The following is a 16,599-nucleotide window of genomic DNA, read 5'->3' as shown; positions in this document are numbered from 1 at the left end:
TTCATGAGAGGCTACGTTCTCCTTTCTGCCTCCTTGCCTGAAGGGTTTTGTGGGGATCTGAATCTCCTGAACAGGACAACTGGGCAAAAATCATACAAGCACCAGAAATGCATATCATCTGCCTGAAAATAAAGGGTACAGAAGGAACTAATGCTTAAAAATTACAATGACAGTTTCAGCCAAGAACAAATCACACTCTGTTCAGGTTGGAAACAGACCCTCTGGACTAGACTTTTACTCTCTCCTCATGTCCTTGTAGCACTTAGGCTCTGGATGCACATAGGTATTCTTTGAAGTGGTTCATGTTTTGGATGGACTCTGATACATAGTCCAGTTTGTCGTGTATGGGTGTTATGCGCCTGGATATCTAGAAATGAGGGATGCTATATATTCAGTGGGATTCAGCTTGGTGCTGGAATTGCCCTTAGTCTTCCCAGGAAGGCACAGTGAGCTCCGCCACCCCTGTCTCCAGCAGGCCCACTCTTCTTAGCCAATATCCGTGGGTGCTCTGAAGAGACAGACTCAGAAAAGCCTGATTTTTATCAGTATTTCAAGAAGGGAATCAGCAAAGGTACCAGGAAAGCAGCATGCCCTGAAAACTGATGTGTGCCGTGGTGTTTTCACACGTCTGTCCAAATTATTATGTTTAGCTCTTGTTGTGCTCTGCAGACGCAGGAAGGAGTGAGTGTGTCTGGCACCGGTACCGGTGACGCACTTTAGCAACGCGGGGTGCCGGGGAGGGCGCAAACCCGGCAGCAGTGAGGTCAGCAGCCGCCAGGTTGTGCTCACGCCTCTCATGCCGATGCCCCAGCCACTGAACCACGTTTTCCCCCTTGGGTGAAAAAACAGCGCAGGCATCAACAAGGCAAATTTCTCCTGCTGCCCCTCTCTGTTCTCGCTATGACATGGCAGGGACTTCTAAATGAGGGCAATTCACAGTGAATCAGCGGCACCCGCAGCGGAACCAGCTCGGTCCCGCTTGCAATCGCCACCCGCAGCAGGTCAGGCAGGGGGGGCAGGAGCTGCCCCAGGGAGCTGGGAACATTCCCAGCCTTCAGCTGGGAGCCCAGCCGGGCTGGTGGTAGCAGGATCAGCCCTTGTACCGCAAGGATGTAGCTTCTCTGCCTATTCGCTACGATTAACATTCATTTGCTCTTTAAGTCAGGCAGGTTTTTTTTCTTGTTGGTTTTTGGTTTGGTTTTTTTTTTTAGGTCATTCAGTGTAATATAATCACATTGGAGTAGAATTCTTCTACCTAATCAAATGAAACTTCATGTAGTTAGTTTGTCATTAGCATTTACTAACGAATGTGATTGTGAGGATTTAGTTTCTCACATGGTTAATAGGAAGGCATTTAGGTAATTACAGCTGTCTAGTGTCTTTCCACTGCTAATCACTTTTGCTGCCTCGTTCATTTCCAGACCAGCAAGTGAAACTCTGGCACACAGTTGTCCAGGGAAACTGCCCCTGCAGTTATGCATTGCTGTATCCCTGGGATGATGCCTTGTAGGTGCAAAGTCAATTCCCAGCTCCATTCTAATTTTCATGTGAACTTCAGAAAATCACAGCCTTGGCTATGCCATGTCAGTCTATTAGTCCAGAACCCTATCTCTGGAGTGAGCCAACTGAACACACCTGTGGACGAAAATATGTGAGCAAATAAATACATAATGGTCCTCCTCCTGGACTGTGCATCCAGCTTTCAGAGCTGTAGGAGCTTCCCATGCACCAGTTTATAGCATCCACTTGTCAATGTAGCTGCAGTGAGTTTATCTAACCCCTTGGTGGGCTTCTCCACATCTTTGGCATCCATGATATCCTCCAAGAATGAGAATTAGATGTGCTGAAAAAAAAACCTCCACCAAGACTTCTTGGTGTTTGTTTTGAAACTACTAGGTGATGTTTAATTGAGAAAAAGTAATACCACTGGTATGTGAATCTCCTTTCCAAGCTTCAGCTACTTCTGCTTCTAACCCAGTTATTTTTTTCTCATATGGAAGCCTTACCATTCTTGGTCATGTTTTTCTGGTTAGCTCTTTGATACAGTGTACTAACTGCATTTCAGAAGGATTTATAGAAAGGTAAAATGATGTTTTCAGCTTTGTCTCTACTTGTTCCATGAATTTTGTTCATTCTTTCTGCTGTTTTGCCCACCATGGAGCTTTGACCTCAAGTATCCACCATGGGTCTGAGATTCATTTCCTAGTAAAACAGTTCATTTAAAGCCCATGACTGTAAATGTGTAGATTTTTCCCCTTGGGTGCTGTATATTGCATTTGTTGATGTGGAATGTGATGCATAACCTGAATTCTTATTACTCTTCTACATTGTATTATATCTGCATTTCTCAACCGTAGTTTAATCTATTCTGAATAATTCTGCATTGTCTGCAGCCTTTACTACTTCACGCTTAACTCCCTTTTCAATATTATTTATGGCTATGGTGAAAAATTGGGCTTTCCTTTCTCTAAAGGCAAAATCTGAGACAGGAGACACATCTGTCATACAAGCTAAGTGTAGTCTGTTATAATTGTTTTGTTTTGTTTTGTTTTTTTCCATTGCTCTTTCCTTTGATAGACATCCTCTTAGTAACAAACACTTCTGTAGCTGGAACAGTACCGTCTTCTTAGGAGCTAAATGTGTTGTCAAGAGTTTCCTGCCAGCGGGGGAGATTTCCGTGCTGGAGAGATGAAGAGAACGAGGAGGAAGCTGTTTCTGGGCAGTAATTAAATTCAAATCAAAACCTGTGCCCACCGGTCTAAGAGTACCTGTACACCCTCAGAAGCTTTAGCCTCCCTCCCAGCAGTCTCTCCTCAGTTTATTAGGACTTCATTTAATTAATTTTAATTGTAAACATTATTATTATTTTAAAAATTATTTTATTTTATTACGACCTCCCCTTCGTCCTTTCCCGTTCACGCTTTGTTGCGTCTCCCCCGCGCTGCCCCGGTCCCGCCCGGCGCGGTGCTGGGTTTCCCTCTAGTGGTGCCGGAGCCCTGCAGGAAGATGCGGTGTCCCCGCCGAGGGACCGGCGCGGCTCGACGGGTTTCAAAGCTTGCCAAACATCTTTCCTTCAGTGACCGGTCCCCGGAGGTGGCAGTATGTCCCCGTGCGGTGGGTTTACGGCAAAAAAAAAAAACAACAAAAAACCAAAAAAACAAAAAAACCCACACAAAAAACCAAACAAACAAAAAACAAAAACAAAAAAACCTACCCACAACCATTTCCTTCGTTAGACTCCCCAGATATGGCTGTATGAAGTCTCTCTCCCTGTACATGTGAAGTGATGGTTGTTGCATTTGCCTTTTGGTGCAGCCCACAGTCTGAGCCCACTGGCCTTTGGGCCAGCGTTTGTGCCACACTTGAAGAGCCTGTTTCCAGGAATCTGTATTTTGTTGGGTTAGGATGCTGGAGAATCAAGGTTGATTCCTGATCACCTGATACACCTTTAGGGGAAGTCTGTGTCAGACTCTGGGACCTTTTCACTAATTCACTGTGATTTAGTATCATGAGCAATAGGCAGAAGCTGAGGAGAATTGATGAAAATAAGCATGCTTTAAATTTCCAGGGAAGAAAGACTTAAATATATCAGAACTGAGGTAAAATACCTTGTACAGACAAGAAACCCTTCAAATGACAAATGACAACCATGTATACCCTTTCTACTAAATCAGTCTTCCAGCAAGCTGCTTCTCCACCATTGCTTGCAGGGCCTCCAAGCTTTGGTGGTGATGTTCTTGGTTGGGCGTTTTTCAAATCCTTTGAGAAATGTCCCACATCTCAAGGAAGCTGGAAGTAGCTAAATCCTTCATCTCCTCTTATATCTGATATAAATCCGTCAATGACTGTATTTTGCAAAGATCCTTAATGGCAAGAGCTTGGTATGGTACAGAGTGTGCTAGCTTGAGCACAAAGGTGAGGAAGCTCTCCCTGCCTGCAGGGTGTCCTGCCTGAGGTTGGGGTGTCCTGCACCACACCTTCCAGAGACATTTGGAGTTACTCTGGGTAAGCAGCATTACATGCCTGCTCTTCTCTGTCAAATGTGAATGCTAGGAAGCCCAGTGAAGGTGCTTGTAACCTGTCCTGTGCAGCATTAACCAAACCAAAGATTTTGGAGGAGCAAGGTGCAGGACCTGAAGACCACAGCCTCCAGCTCTGGTTGCCTTAGATCACTGCCCTGTGCCTCTGTGTCACTGCTTCAGAGAAACCTCTCTCCTCTGGCCCAGTCTCACTGTACAATCTCCTCTGAGGCAAGCAAGACTGTGAGCAAGGCAAAGGTTAAGGAGATCCACCTGTTGCTGATCCACATTTGACCATCTTGGGATCTTCATGCTGGCAATGTCAATTTAATTCTCCAGTACTGCCCTTGTCCTTGCTTCCTCCATGTGTTTTACTGTTAACCTGCCATCTCCCTCAGTCCCTTCAGCAGCAGCTGCTAGAAGCCATTAAGTGACTGCACTCTTCCCATCAGTGCCTTGGTGCAGCTCCAGATCCCCAGACCAAAAGGAGCAATGACTGCTGAGCTGCAGACCCTCTTTCCCCCCCACACTTTTTTTTTTTTTTTCATTTTTATGCACATGTTTTGCAAGGCCTGTCAAAAGCTCTCCCTGCTAAAGCTCCCTAGACATCTTTCTTCATATTGTTTTTTTCCTCTTCCCCTTCAGAAAGACCTCAGACTGGCAGAGAGTCTCTGGCATACTTCATTGATTTGTGCAAATGAATATGTGAAAAGATTACTTAGGTCTCCTGATGAGACAAAGAAATATTGTTTTATTGCTCGACATCTGGTAGGGAAAGCAGGTGATCCTTCTGATTATTTATCTTAAAAATTAAAAAGCTATTATGTGTACTTTAAAATGTTATTAGTGTGTTTAAGTAGTAGTGTTATTATTTAAAATAAATAATATTGGTTAATGCATGTTCATTAATGTTGTATCTTTTAAATATTATTGTTATTATACTAAGTCTTGTAGGAACAGCTTTAAATGATTTTAATTAGCTTTTATTTAGGCAAAGCACCAGCACTGGGAACAGAAAAGCAATGACTGGCAGGTGAGCATCCAGCTCTAGGAGGGACACAATCATGGGACTTAAACAGGTCAGATGCTTCAGTTCAAAGCTTTGATGATAGAACATTGTCTCAGCTGATCTCTGACCTTGTCCTGAAGTCTACAAATGTAGCCCCTTTAGGGTGGCAAAGGATTTCAGCTGCTGAGGGCCTAAAGCCTCAGGCCCCATGCAGACTCCAAGGCTCCCCAGTGTCCTCTACTCATTACCCTGCAGAGCCTTGCTGGAGTGGGCTTGGTACACCAGGGGCAGCTGGTGCTTTGTTTAGAAACAAACTCCTTTCTGTTTTTGTCACCAGGTCAGTGGTTAATGCTCTGAGCACCTGGGTTGCATCCCTTCCTCTGGCTGTGTCCTTGGAGAGCACCTGAGGCAGTGGATCTCCTATTCCTTGCCTTTGGGAAAGTGCTGTTTTCCACAGATTCTTCAAAATTTCTTTTGTTGCAGGAAAAAGAACAACTGGGAAATAATTTACACAGAAGAAGTAGGGTCAGGAAGCCCAGTCCCTGCTCACTGCTACACAGTGACTATTTCATAGGAAACACGAACTCTTGCTGGAGCATGGCCTGAACCTCCTCTCCCCAGGTGAGCATTCCCTTTCCTTCACCATCTCTTGCAGTGTCCTGAATGTTTACAAGAGGTCAAAAGTGGATGGATGAAAAAGCCTATCTATTAAATACAAAGGCACCACTCAGGAATTGCCTGAACCAAAGATTGCTGGCTGTTGAGAGGATATTCAGAGGAAATACCACTTCAGGCTTTTCTGTTCCTATACTTTTCCCCAAGCACCTGCTTGTGGCCACTGTAGGAGACAAAATACTTGGCTAGATGGGCTTTCAGCAAGCAAACAGAATATTTTTAAGACAGATAAAGCCACACAGGCCTTTCTGTGCTGCCTTGTTGGCAGTGTGTCACAAAATCCCAATTTTTTGTGAATGAATCTTTGGCAGTGATTCTAGTTGTATCAGAAAATGGAAGATTAGCCACATAATAATAATAATTTTAAGAAGTGAATAACATCATTAAGGTAGCAAAGCTAAGCACTTAGAGGGAATAGAACGTCAAAATAAGGTGTCTGGTAATGAACTTTGGGAATCTTCAAGTTACAGTTCTATCTGATGCCCTCCCATGTGCACTATGAGATAGTGTTATTGTGTAAAGCAAGTCTATTTTTTCCATAGGGTTCTTCCTTTGTTTAGGTCATAGGGTTGGGGTGACTAGAGTTGACTGTGGAGGACAAGGTAAAGGAGAGGGTAGCCTACAGTCCTGCTTCCTCCTTCTGCCTGCAGAAGCTCGTGGACAGGCAAGGGAGCTCCTGGTGAACACCAAGGATGCTGCCAAATGAGTCCCTGTCCCTGAGCGTGCGACAGTGCAATGCTGAGATGTCTCAGGCAACACCACATATTTTTTACAGAGGTCACAGACTGCTCCTCATTTCTGGGTGCTAGCTGGGGGCATCTGGTGCTTAATTGTAGTAATGTTTGTTCTCAGCACACTTCATGTCAACTAGAGCTTAGCATGGCTGACAGTTCCACCTATTATTGAGTTAATTTCCACTTCAGGGACCTATTTTTATTTTTCACAGGAAACAGGATTAACTCACACTTTAAAAATATGTATTTTGAAGGACATATCTCTGATTATAGCAGTGTCCATGTAGTAATTTATAGTTAGGTACTTTAATATAAAAATAACACAAGACGAAGAGTTTTGATGGTGACAGTACTGATAACCAGAATCATATCATAGAGTCATAGGATGGTTTGGGTTGCAAAGAACCTTTTATTTGTAAATACATGTAAAGGGCTTCCAAAACTGGATGTTTTGGAATAAAATTTTCTCTGCTGTGATCAGATGTGCTTATGCAAGTAGCTTGTCACCTGCCTCGCAAACCCAAGCAGACAGCAGCTGATAGGAGAGCAGTCTGTCCTCTGAAAGACAGGCATTATTTGTGGTGTCCAATGGTGCTAGGTTAGCAGTCCCTCCACTCAGGACCTTCACAGCTTGCTGGACAAATGTCCTGGCAGCCTCTGGCACCTGAAAGGGGATTTTGCTCCCTTAACCCCCAGATTTTCACAAGTCAGCAAAGGTTCTTTGTTCCTGTTATCTCTCAAACTATTTTCAGTTCTGTGTTTGAATCTGGTAACACAGTTAAGTTAATGATTGCCTTCCCACCTCAAATGTAACGTTTTTTAAATCTTTTGGAGTCACATTTGTCAGCTTTTCCTATCTCCCTTCCTTCTGATGGGGAGTCTTGCCTCATGGGTGGCACTGCAGGTCTTTGAGGTGAAGTTAAGGTTTTGGGGAGGTTTACTCACACCAAATGTCACTCGTGCCTGTGCGGCTTCTTGGTCTGCAGTAAAATTTAGGGAAGATTTTCCTTTGGGAAACAAATGATGTGAATGGAAATATGAAGATTAAGGGTGGATTCGTTATGCTTGGACTGAGGTGGCTGTGCCCCAGAGAGACCAAAGCAGTGGAGTGGTCCAGAAGATGTTTGTCCCTTCACTGAGTGTGGAAAGCATTTAACCAACTGATTTAGATTACACACCTATTTTTTAAGTGGCTAACATTACTGACATGAGGAGGGACATCTTGATCTTATGTTCCTAGAGTCAGTTATTGTCACATGAAAGGTGCTTTTTTATTAGGTTTTTTTTTTCTTCTTTTTTAAACACACAAAACGCACAACCAGTTTCATAACCTATTAAAGGACAACTGAGTGCTGAGGAAAATAATGTTTTTCTAATACGTTGCCATAGCTGCGCCTTGCCTGAAAAAAAAAACAAACCCAAAACACACTGTGAAAAAACACACCTGAAACTCAGCCCAAAAATTACCACCCAACAATAAATGAAGATACAGCTTGATTCTGTGATGACGTTAAAATGTAATTAAGGTTATGGGCTTTGGAAAAGTTCATTGATGATGCGGTGGGTAGAGGAAGGCAAGGCTGCAGCGATGAAACATTCTGGAAATTAGTATGAGGTGTTAGGCACTCACAGCAATCTTTCACATGTCCTGGCAGTTTGTCATGAGAGTGTCTGCTGAAGGAGGTGATGCTTTGACTGTGACACACAGCATGAAAACATGCCATAAACAGGAAGGCTGGTGTGATGGGGAATTGTTGAGAGTATTAGGTCTAAACTTAACGTAAGCAAATTATTGGAGGGTAGGGATGGGTGGGTAAATAACTCTTAGTATATTTTATCTCTGAGGGATCATGACAGAACACCCTTCAAGTGAGAAATTTCTAAAACATAAAATTTTAAAAGATTACCTATTTCCCAGCACATCTAGAGGTTGCGGTGGAGACTGCAGCAAAGAGAGTGAAGTTTCTTACTTGTCATTTCTACTGTCCATTCCTATAATTAAAATCACTGGAAATTGTCACTTAACAGCAACTTTAAAATAAAAATAACAAAACTTACACAAAGTCCCCAAACAAAACAAAAAACCCTACATGTGTTGACAAATCCTATCATCAGGTTTAGAAGGTAGGCACAAGAAAAATGATTGTTATCAGGTGTGAATTAACATATACTGAGTTTGCTTGCAACTGGAGAAGGTGACAGATATAACACATGCATTAATAAAATGCCAAATGAAAGGTATGGCTGTCATTAGGGATGGTACTTGGAGAAATGTTATTGATTCTAGAAATTGAATTTAATTTGATGGCTTTTACTGTAATTAACAGAATGCTTTGTACCAGCATAGATCTCTTAACATTATTATCTAAGGTGACAAATTATGAAATTAAATGTTCATTTAAGATGTAATTCAAATTTTCCAAAGGTTTTCTTGAGTCAATGGGTCTCAGTTAATTTCCTTAGATTTAACAGACCTGACTTTTTTTATCCTGTCAGTTTTCTGCCAATGAAGGCACTCCTGATTTACATCAATGCTGCAATGAAGGCAACAGATACAAAGGAAACATTCACATGTTCTGATGAGTTCTTGGCAGCCCCTATTGTGTATACTTTGCAAGCTTGAAAGATTTTCTTTGCAGCATTAGATTTTAATGGTACTGAATGTAACTTGCACATATAATAACAATAATTCACTTTTCTTGTGTTTGCCCATTTACCTTGTCACATATCTGGTAGATGCAGGGTCTGGTTCTTTACACTTTTATACCTGCTTTACCCAAGGGCTGTTTATTTTGATGGAGTTCCTCCTGATTGAGACCTGTGTGTATGAATCTGTTATCTCAGAGAGGTAAATTAATGCTTTTAATCAAGACCACTCTTCTGCCTACCCATCAACATCAAAGCCTAGGCATGCTATTAGTTATTGAGAAAGGAAGCACAGTGTGAGTAAGCAGCCCTCAGCTATCTCTGGCTCCCCATTACCAGAATTTTAGCACTATTACTTCAAAACATGAATACTTTTATCCTCACAGTCACATATCCTCATGTTACGGACCAAAGCCACAGAAGGATGGAGGATTTAGGCAGAAATAAGGTACCTAATCTAATCCTCTAGACCACTTTGGTCAGCTGTTGCCCAAATTCTCCCTACTTTGAAGGTGCCTCTGTTGTGGACATTAAAGCCCCACATACCTCAAGATTTCTGCTTGGCCATTTCTGCCATGGCCTCAGCAGGACTCTCCCTACTGGAAGGTGAATCTGGTACCAGGTGCTCAGAATGTGCTGGAATCTTCAAGTCATATTTCACATTTAATGACAGTGGAATCACTATGGTTTTGTTTGTTTGTTTGTTTCACTTTCCTCAGATATAAAGAGCTCTGGCAGCCTTCTCCTTGGTCTTCTATCTGGTAGCTGAAATAATAGATCAGCCATGTGGGTTGTAGGTGAGATATAGCAGCAGACCCTCTCTTTGGGAGGATTCAGATCTGTCTGTGCATACTTCCAGTTACCTGCCCAAGCCAAGGGCTAATAAGTAGAGCTTCCCAGTGTACTGAGATCTTCTAATCTCTCAGGCCTGGTGAAGAACATGCAGTGCACCATCTCTGTCCCTGCCTGCCCTCATCTCGGGCAGAACAAGACCAAGGTGCTGAACTTGTTTAATCAGAAATTGGTAAGAAATAATGGGATTTTGAGCTACATTCTTTGTGGTCTGGGTAAAATATTCCATTAGACAGCCCTGCCACAAAGTAGGGCTACGATAGAACAGCTGTTGGATGAAAACAGGGAGCAGGGACTGGGACAGATCGCTAGATTTTACTCGGCTTTTCTTAGCCACCAAGCAACAAAGTGGACCTCTCTCTTCTCCCCTTTGCCATGAGTATTTAGATAATTTAAGAACAGTGACCTCATCTCCACAGGTGCCCCAGCTAGCTGTCATCAGCAGAGTCTGTCAAGGCAGACTCTTAGAAAGGGGGCAACTAGGCTGGTGAAGGGACTCAAGCACAGATCCTCTGAGGAGAGGCTGAGGGAGCTGGGGCTGTTCAGCCTGGAGAAGAGGAGGCTCAGGGGAGGCCTCATCACTCTCTACAACTTCCTGAAACGAGGTTGTAGCCAGGTGGGGGTTGGTCTCTTTTCCCAGGCAACCCTCAGCAAGACAAGAGGGCATGGTCTCGAGTTGTGCCAGGGGAGGTTTAGGTTGGACATTAGAAAGAATTTCTTTACTGAGAGGGTGATCAAGCATTGGAATGGGCTGCCCTGGGAAGTAGTGGATTCTCCATCCCTGGAGATATTTAAAAAGAGACTGGATGTGGCACTCAGTGCCATGGTCTGGTAACTGCAGCGGTAGTGGATCAAGGGTTGGACTTGATCTCTGAGGTCCCTTCCAACCCAGCCAATTCTATGATTCTATGATTCTATGATTCTATGAAAGGGGCAGGTTTGACTCTCCTGGGATGGATTAAAGCATTGGCTCTGGTTTCCTTCATCTTGGTGAGTGTAAGACATGGTGTAATACATTACAGAAATACATAATCCCTTCTTTGGTTTTCCAAGCACGTAACTAACATGGTCACCTTGAGAAGAGGGTGCAGGTCATGGAATCATCGAATGCTTTATGTTAGAAGGGACCCTGAAGATCATCTAGTTCCACCCCCCTGGCATGGGCAGGGACACCTTCCACTAAACCAGGTTGCTCAAAGCCCCATCAAATTTGTCCTTGAAAGCTTTCAGGGATGAAGAATCTACAACCTCCCTGGGCAACCTGTGCCAGTGTCTCACCACCCTCACACAGTCTCTGAATCCCAAGTGAGCAGAGACACTTGTATGCACTGCTGAGCAGGAGTGCCCAGGAAGGGCACTAGGGAAGGTTGGCAACGAAGATGTATCAACCTTAACCTTGCCCATTGGCCACCCTCCGTACTTCCCTGCTCCCCGTGCTGCCAGCTGGTGCGGGGCGCTCAGGCGAGGTGCTGCAGCAGGAAGCCAGCACAGGGGGACGAGGCCCTTTCCTGGGTCCAGTGAGATTAGCGAGCAGATTTACACTGCATCTGGGCACTGCAAGAGAGAGGTAAGACATCCAGGAGAGGGGGGAGGACGAGGCGGGGCCGGGGCCGGGACCGGAACCGGGGTGGTTCCGTCGCGGTCCGTTTGGCGCCCGGCGGAGCTGTCCCTCCCCGTGGTGCTGAAGCGCGGCGCGGTGGGGTGATCCCTGCCCGGCCCCGCCCTGCTCCCGGCCGCTCCCCAGCGCTGCCCAGCGACTGCTCGGGACGCTGCAAGGGCCAATGGATGTTTTTGAAATACATGGTCAGGCGGGTAGACTGCAGTCCTTCTTTGTTTGTCTGCTGATTACAGCTGTAAATGCTGTGCAATTTTTCAGTGGACCAGCTCCCCCCGTATCGAGGATAACAGCATTAGGAGGCCTTGTGAAGAATACTAATTAATTAAAACTAGTGCTTTAAATTTCAGATTGTAAGGGCAAACGGAAGAATTAATTAAAAATCGAGGTTCTAATCTGGGTAGATGTTTGAATGCACTGGGCAATATATGTTCTAGGCTGTTGACCTGAACACTATTCCTTATCAATGTCAATGGCAGAAAAGAAAATGAGGCAACAAAGTGATAAGCAATTCAGCTCTAGAATAATTTTAAGGACACAGTCAGAATAATGCACATTCATAAAAACATTGTGTTCCAATGCTGTTGAAATGTGAATTGAGGGATAATTAGTAACAGCTACCCAAAAAGAGAGAAAAAAATCTTTAAGCTTAAAGACTAAAATCCTAAACTCTAGTTTTGTTTCTGCACATGTAATTTGTCAGAGAAATAATGAATAAAATTATAACCAATAGTAATAAATATGTTTCTTTTGATGCCTATAAATACATCTTCATTAATCACATAATGACTAATAGAAACATTCAGCAAGTAGTTAAGAGAGATTTTTCTAAAACCAAATGACTAAGAAATATAATCCTACTGTACCCCAGTAATTGTTAAAGGAAGGACCCATTATCTTAATTATGTTTCTGGAGCAAACATTATTTCAATGTGATAAAAGATGACATGACACTAAAGGTAAAGCTACAGCACATATTACACAAGTAACAAGCCAATATGCCCACATTCTGGTAATTTCTCCCTCCTCCACCCAGACATGTTCTCATTAATCTGTGATTAATAGGATTTGAGTATAGTAAATGATGTTGATCTATTGTCTGTCTTTGTCCCACACCATAGAGAGAGCAATTTGTCAGCTCAGCTTTTGTGTGACTATTTAAAGCAAAGAGGGGGAGAGAAAAGATGCTAATCTTCTAATTGGCATCTATAGAGAAAGGTCTAAGAACACAGCCTGCCTGGAAATAGCTTGTGTGCAATTCCTATGCCTGTGAGGCTGAGACAGGCAGACAGTGGTACAGCCCCAGGTGCCCATGGAAAAGGAACTGTGTGTATCTATCACACCATCACTCCCTGTCCAAAGGGAGACTGGAGAGCAAGGCACGCCACAGAGCAAGGTGCGATTGCTAACTCTTCAATCTCTGTTACATTTCAGCCTCTTACATGTCAAGGGAGAACTTCTTGACCGGTGTGACTTTAATAAAGACAGAAAGCTTCCTCCTTCATGGAGCAGAAAGAAGAACAAGGAGGGGGAGGGATGGGGGCAGTGGTGGAGACTAGAACACTCGTCTCACTGGGAAAACTGGAATCAATGGAGGGAACATGAAGTGCCCAAACACCTTTGCAGAGAGGCCAGGTGCACAATGGCTTCATGCTAACATGGTGTCATTTATAATTTAACTGTCCTCCTTAGGTGCTAAGGTTATCTAATAAAATGATTGTTCCTCACACAGGACAAAACACAAATAACCTCACAGTTAAGTCACCAGCCCCAGTTCAGCAAAGCATGTAAACTGCTGCTTAAAACTAGGCTTGAGGACAAGTACTTTGCCAAGTTGTGTTCCCTCAGATGCCTTTTCCCCATCTCTTGATGTCTATTTGATGTTTGCTGAAAAGTCAGAGTCAAGACTTTTTTGTGTGCAGCTGGGGGACGGATCCCTCTGGCACATTTACCTCTCAGCAAAATGCATGTTTATTTCATGTGATGGCTTCTTGAGAGGTGAATGTAGCTGAAGAGTTACTCGTTTAGTTCAACCAGCTGAGCTGTTATGACAATATAGATTTTTAAGGCAACTCTATAAAAATATTATTTTTTTGAGAATCTATGTTGCTGGGGTTTTTTGCTGGTACAATTTAAGGCACATTTCTGTAAGTACATGTATTAATCCAGTTGATGGAACCAGTATGTTTCATCAAAGGGTGTGACTGTATTACACCAGCTTTGCCATGTGGCAATTGTGCTGTGGACCCGAGTGTAAAGTTGTTTCTGCCTATGTAACTCAGCTAAGTATATAAAGAAAATCTTTAATGTCTCTGTTTTAATGCTGATGCATGTGGGCAGGTTTAAATGGAAACTGATAAAGGATAAGGACTGGATAAAGACATGTTTCACTAGAGTAAAAATAAAACCCCAAGCAGAATTGAAACTGATTTAAAATAGAGAAGAGTGTAGGTAAAGTGATAGTGATAAAGTTAAAACATTACTCTCAGTAGTGTGTATTTAGGTTTTCAATATTTACTGCTGTGTTTCACGAACAATTACATTTTTCTGTGAAGCTGCCAGAATCCACTGTTTGGGTGTTAGCTGCTGTGGTGGCCGGGCTCTGCAGTGAAAATGCTGTTGGGATTTTGAGACCAAATGTGTGTCTGGGTAGGGTCAAAGCAGGAGGGGAGGTGGAATAGCACCATCTTGTCTGTGAATTTCCAAAAATAGAGCATTTCCCTGCTGCTTGTCAAGCTGAGCACAATTACCACCAAGCACAGAGTGTAGCCCATTTTCTGCCTTGTGGGGTAAGCATTGACTTTTGTCCCAGGGAGAAAGCATCCAAACTGTCCCTGTGGAAACACGCAAAATCTCCCAAGGCACAGATGCTGGAGCTGTCCTGGATGTATTAATCCAGGGGAGGCTGGAGAGTGCAGTGCCAAAACCTGGAGCCATGTGAGTGAGCTGAAGTATAGAGGTATTAGATCCATGTCAGTCTGTCTCTCTGCTCTACCTTGTACATCTTTCAGAGAGAGGAAAATGTCCTCCTTGCTTCTGAACCTCAGCTCATGCAGCCCAATGCTAGCCTGTCATGCACCATGGATCCATGGTCTCCAGCCTGGGGCTCTCTGCCTTGTGCTCTGGTCCAATGAGAAATAATAGGTCACTGGCTCTTCTGGACTGTGGTGATCAGGCAAGGAGGGGTTTCATTCTCCAACATTGGAAGGTCTTGGGACATGCCCAGGGACAGGGTAGAGAAGCCCTGGAAAATTGCAAGGTATCCTGGACTATCTGGTTGTCTGCTCCACCCTCCTCAATTCCCTTTGCAAGGGAGAGAGGGGACCTAGAGCTTGGGTGGACTGAACTTAACCAGCTGCTTTGCTCAGAAGTTTTCACTGGCAGAAGAGGGGCAGAATACACACCCCTTAACTCCAGCCTTTTGCCACCATTTGAAGGTTTTCTTGGTGTCTGGACATACACATAGAGACAAAGCCCTCCAGGACTGCGCACATCTGTCTGTATGCAAGGGCAGGGGAACCACAGGTAGCCAAACCAATAGCCAATACTCATCTCTTCCTTTTGAGAGGCTAGAGTGCTTTATCTTGTCCAAGAGAGAGTGAAGAATGTTCCAGCTCACAGATAGTTTCAATCTAAGTACCCTTACTTAGGGTAAGCTCAAATTTTATGTAATATTTTTGACAAATACACATTATGACCAGGCTTAAATACTACACATTTCAATTGTCTTAACAAAATTAGGTTAGTTTTTTATTTTTAAAGTGCTCAGAGCTGTGATAATGGGGTTTGTTAATCCTGTAAGCAAGTAAGCAAAATGTCCTCAAATGCTGAGCAGAGCAGGAGGTGCTGGGAGGCTGTGAGTGGTTGTCCGTGATCTGAGCTTCATCTGACAAAAAATCCTCTGCATCAGGATGTGAATTTATTGCATCTGTCCATCACCACAGCTCATTACATGGGACTTGAACTTAAGCTGCCACATATTTTCCAATAGATTAATCTCTATCTAGCATGTGAAGTTGTTGGGAGCGCTATTTGTTATTTGATATTTGATATTTCGTGTTCTCGGCCTGTTCAAAAAAGCTGCTGAGTGAAGGAAGATCAAAATGCAGAGTGACATTTCTCTTTAAAAAGCCATTATTACAGAAAAACTCTGGGACAGTTGAAACGTGAGAATAAAGTGATAGTAGCAAGTGTTATAAAGCTATTATTTTAAAACATGACCTGCTTCCTGCCCGTCCCTTAATATCACTGTGCTGTGATGGGAAGGGGGCTGCATCTGAAGCAGCAGCTATCTCCTGGGCAGGCAATAGCATCTGGTGATATTAAAATGTCATCAGATGAAAATATATGCAACAGCATCAGCCTCATTTGAATATGAAATGCAAAGACAATCCAAGGCAGACAACTGCTTGTTTAGAATGATATCTGAGTCCAAAGGCTGGATAATCAATAATAGATTAAGGTTTTTCTGCTTGTTGTAAATTGGAGGTCGGCTGGGTATTGTCGTTCTGGTTTTTAATTATTTATCACATTAGCAAGGCTGGCTGTTAGAAAACACAGCAGAGTAAAAATGTAAAATACAAAGTGGGAAGAATTAATTTTAAAATCTGACACTAGAATAAGGCTTCAAAACCTTGTACCAACTACACTGAAAATTAGATAGTAACATTCTGGTAGTCCTGTCAAAGTCAAATACAGAAGCAATCGCTAAGTGTTGATAGGCAGTGGATAGAAGGCATAATCCACTGGGAAGGTTTTGATCCAAAATGAAACAGTTTTCTACCCCTGCTAGTCAGGCAGAAATCTAATTACTCTCTTTTGATCTCTATGGAGAGGTAAACCAAGGAGTTATAGGTTATGGACAGCTTTATTGATTTTTATCTCAGAAATCAACAAGTGCAGGCTTTACACTTTACACATACTTGCTTAGCTGGTGTTAGGATCAAATATTTCAAACTGGCTTTACCTGCTACCACGTCAATAAGCATTTCAGTTGTTTTGTTCAAGTGGTACTGTTGATGTTAATATTACAGAACTTTTTTGCCCTAA

The 16,599-nt window shown here is 43.2% G+C and overlaps 1 long non-coding RNA gene across 4 annotated transcripts in view; it reads left to right on the top strand.

Moving 5' to 3' along the window:
• Positions 1–16,599, top strand: part of LOC139797173 (uncharacterized) — a 37,249-nt gene that overhangs the window by 8,953 nt on the left and 11,697 nt on the right. For 2 of the 4 annotated variants that reach the window (XR_011726329.1, XR_011726330.1), the window contains exon 1: positions 4,024–5,649. This is a non-coding gene — a long non-coding RNA (uncharacterized lncRNA). Of the gene's footprint in view, positions 1–4,023; positions 5,650–16,599 lie in introns of those variants that run through there. The other 2 variants (XR_011726331.1, XR_011726332.1) reach the window with 2 other exon arrangements.

Source organism: Heliangelus exortis, chromosome 5, assembly GCF_036169615.1.
Source record: "Heliangelus exortis chromosome 5, bHelExo1.hap1, whole genome shotgun sequence".
In the NCBI taxonomy this organism is placed as follows: Eukaryota; Metazoa; Chordata; class Aves; order Apodiformes; family Trochilidae; genus Heliangelus; species Heliangelus exortis.
Note: the sequence above shows the minus strand (reverse complement) of the source record. Positions and strands in the feature narration are given on the sequence as shown.